Genomic DNA, 4,338 nt, shown 5'->3' with positions numbered 1-4,338 from the left:
CAGATTTACCGCAGTACTCATAAGTCCATCTCCATACTTGATCTCAACATTTCTACTCATACTTTTAATATATTCTATTAAGGAATAACAACCACAATAATAGTTTTGCGCCAAATTTTTGTAGGTTATTGATTCGTCTCGATGAAAGGAATCGGAAAGTAATTTTGTTTTTACTTTTACCCAAGTATTTTGAGAAATAACCATTTTTTAGCAATAAAATGTCATTTTTTTACTAAAAAGTTGTTATTGTTCAAAATACTTGGATAAAAGTAAAAAAGAATTACTTTTTTGATTCTTCTGATCAAGATGAATCAATGACCCACAAAAAATTGGTCAAAACTAACAAACGCAAAAAAAATTCATATAAAAACAAAACTCTCAAATTTAAGTTAAGTTCAAGAGAACGGGGCCTAATACTTAGCTAAGCATGCCCATCCTAAAATTGCCAGGTTTCAAACATCTACGAGTGATAGCTTAGCTTGCTTAGGAACAACTTTTTATGTTTTAAGCCATGCCCGAATCTGACTCTAGACGAGGCAAACATACTAAAGAAATCAAGAAGTGCAATCTGCCACAGTTCACTAAAACTAATATTCCCAATGATCCCAACGGTTGGAATTGATCCGTTCAAGTGTCCCGACGTAGCTAACTTGTTAACTTATTGTTCTGTCAAATTTAGGTGTGATCTAATGGTCCGATCGTTCTCTACGCGCTTCCATAGTTTCTGCCAGAGTGCAGCGAAAAGGTTTCACAGCTGTTATGTTTAGTTTGAGCAGTTTTGGTATTTCAGCTATAGCTTTTTATGTGAATCATTTATGCAAATCGAAGAGAATTCGAAGACCTACAACTTCGCTGCAGGACGTTTTTCCTAATTCGGCCTCGACGTGGTCCAAACCAAAATACTTTAACAGTGTCAGCCGCGAAGGACAGTGAGTTTTTGCTCGCTTTTGGTGCCGAGAGGAGCCTGTGGTTATCGTCATGTGCAGATATTCCCCTTATGGTTCAAAACTTGCCACATAACCTACCTGTGGTTTTAAAAATGTGCAGATAGACCTCTTGCCGTCATGTTTTCCATCCATATTAACGGAGGTGTATCTCACACGCCTCTAGAATGTAATATGAGTCCTTCATAATGTATTAAATAAAGAATAGATATCTTTGTAAAAAAATTTCTCTATTAGGTATCAATAACCCAGTGATCTAATTTTTAGCAACTTTAAATTTGAAATTTTAATTTCATAACAAAATCGATTCGACCATGAGCTTTTCATTTTTTGATTGATTTGAATTTTGGCTAGATGTAATACTCGTCAAAATTTATAATATCAATGGTTTAGATTCAATTTTTTGTATATAGGATGGTATGGTTAGATTTAAAAAAGAAGAAGAAGCAAGGGACATAATGAGGGTATATCGTCTTTTAATGTTGTGTCTGTTAATATGGATGAAAAATATGACGGCAGGAAGTCTATCCGCACATCTTCAAAACCACATATAGATTATGTGGTTAGTTTTAAAAGTGGAATATCTGCACATGACGATATCCACGGGAGGTAAAAGTGGACTTTGCCATTCAATTTATCCTTTTCATGATCAGTCCGTACACTAAACGTATTAGGGTGTGGCCTCATCTACGACCCTTACTAGCGAAGTCATGCATCGGGCCAAGAATTTATAGAATCACACATACAAGATAGTTAGGCGTGTTTTTCCGAAGTTCAACCTTAGTTCACGCAGATTAAGCGCTAGGATGATTGATCCGAACTGTTGAGTATGACGGGAATTCGTCTGTTGCTCTGAGGTCAGAATTGCGTGAAATGGGTGCAAGCCTTCAGGGTTGATCCTCTTGATCGGAGAGAGCAAGAGAGTGCTTGAGAGGGAGAGCAGGAGAGAATTATTTTGTAAGATAGAGAGACGTGAGGGATAAATGAAACAAAAGAATTGAATAGCTGCTAAAGTGGTTGGCAGAAGTAGCTAGGAGAACTATGACCGACGATTAATTTTTCAGTGCAGGGTTGCTACTACGTCACTCGGCTGACGTGATGTCCAAGAGGGCACATCCGAGCAGTTTAAAAGTATATTGGATGACTCAGATTGATACACTCTTACTCCTCGTTTTCTCTCATTTCTCTCTCTCTAAATTCAAGCCATTCAAAACCGAAATAGACGACCCAAATGCACCGAGCGGACATCTCTTGATACCCGCTCGGCACCGAAAAATTTCTGATGACCGATGGTGCAAAATCAGTCTTGTTTGGGTCGCGCTATCCGGATTTCATTCTTAGAAAAATACCCAAAATTCACCATATGCTCGAAATAATATATCGACCGCCATGGTGTAAAAATTATTATCAAATGATGTATTTTAAAAATAAACTAACACAGATATATTTATGCATGAACATATTATAATTTTGTGGGTCCTTACAAAATTCATGGGTTATGGCCCCACGGATCATCGCGTCTGTGCAACCTCTCTATCGGTGACGTCTTTGTTGAACAAGACAATAATGGCATTTCTTTAGCAAATAAGTAAAAAAAAAAAACATTTTCTATATATTGAACCATAAAATTCTTTTTTCAGAAACTACCAAATAAGAAAAAAAGACTAATCAAATTTGACATTGTGTTTCGTTTCCTTATCTTCAGTGACGTATATTTTTTTTAATCTTCAAAATATGGTCCATGTTTCGGTTATTATTTCAGTTTCTTTTTGGTAGAGATAAACCGAACAAGTACATAAAAAGCACAAAAAATGTCACATTCCAGAGAGGACAAAAATATCACTATTTTGGCTGAAATTACCGAGAATCGTTCTCAAAATTGCTACAATACAGATCTCTTATTCGGAAGTGTTCGGTATGCTATTCTTGAATTGATTGCCTTACATTCATAATTAACCTTTGTATAAAAATACATAACATACATAGGAAATACATCATGTTTGTACAAAAGATTCACAACAGTTGTGAATCTTTTGTACAAACATGATGAATTTCCTATGTTCAATAAAATTTTCTTTGCCGTTCAAAAAAAGATTCACAACATCAAGACAAAATCTCATGCAAAAATTTATGAAGTCAAGGTCATTTTCTCAAATTTATACTCGATCGAATATTATGTTTTTGTAAACAAATAATTAGTTGCAAATTCAAGAATAAGGTTACGAATTTGTATAGAAGTATCATAAAATTCTATCCATTGAAGGGTGAATATCTTATACACTCATATAAACGTATAAAGAGTTGGTATTCTAGCATATTCGGATCAAGTAAATAAACAGATAGAAGAGGGGGAAACTCACGAGGGACAAGGGTTTCCAAAATCTGGAGCAATTCCCTGGCAGTCTCTTGAAAAGCCAAGAGGAGGGTACAGATCAAAAGGACTTTAACCACAAAAAGCATTTTTAAAGCCATTTTTCCTCAAGCATAAGGACAGGGGATATAAGGATCATGTCTTTTTGTAGCCCCAATAATACTACGAAGACTTGGGCCACAAGAAAACTTCAAAGGCAGGGTCCTCTCCCCTTCTCTCTCTAAAAACTATTCCTCTCCCCTTATCTCTCTAACTTTCGAATTTTAGGGTTTCCTCTGGGCGGGGAGGCACCGCCACCATGCCTCATCCTCCCCTCCCTCTTTCTTCCTTTATCAAAAACGATCGGCATGGTAACGAGATGGCTGGAGGCGGCGGTGCTGGGTTATGGCTCTCAACATCTGGGGTTCCTCCGATCGTTTATGGGTGCTGATTTGGTGATAACTTGGCGGTCAATTTTGGGGATATGGGACGGCGACAAGGGCGACGTCGGTAAGGTTTTTTGGTTCCTTTGTCTCTTTCCGTCTCCCTCCTTTTTTTTCCGACCCCCTATCACACTGTACCTTGTTCCTTCTTTCCTCGCCTCCTTCTCCTCCATTCTCCCCCCTTATATCATTCTACCAATTCCTCCTTTTGTTTCCCCCTTCCGATTTTCTGTTGGGTTTACAGGGCTTTTGCCTAACGGCTTGGAGGTCTACGGTGGTGTTTGGTTGGATGGCATGGCTCCCGCCATGATCGCTGTTGGGCAGTTGCAGTTTTTGCTTAACTGCTAAGGTGAGATTCTGAGACTATGGGTGGTGGCCGTTGTTTTGCTTCCTCCTAAGGGTATGTCTGTGGTGGCGTGGTGGTGCTTGGAGGCTGTGATCAAGATGTTGGTTCTAGCAGTTGCTGTCTGATCCTGGTGGTTGGGGGTGGCCGGCGGGATGGAATTGAAGGTGCTCTATTTCGGGGTGTTTAGGTTTAGAGTTTTTTTGGGGCTTGTGCTTGACCGATCGGGTGTTAATAAATAAAGACTAAAAACGCGTC

Source organism: Rhododendron vialii, chromosome 2a (genome assembly GCF_030253575.1).
Source record: "Rhododendron vialii isolate Sample 1 chromosome 2a, ASM3025357v1".
In the NCBI taxonomy this organism is placed as follows: Eukaryota; Viridiplantae; Streptophyta; class Magnoliopsida; order Ericales; family Ericaceae; genus Rhododendron; species Rhododendron vialii.
Note: the sequence above shows the minus strand (reverse complement) of the source record.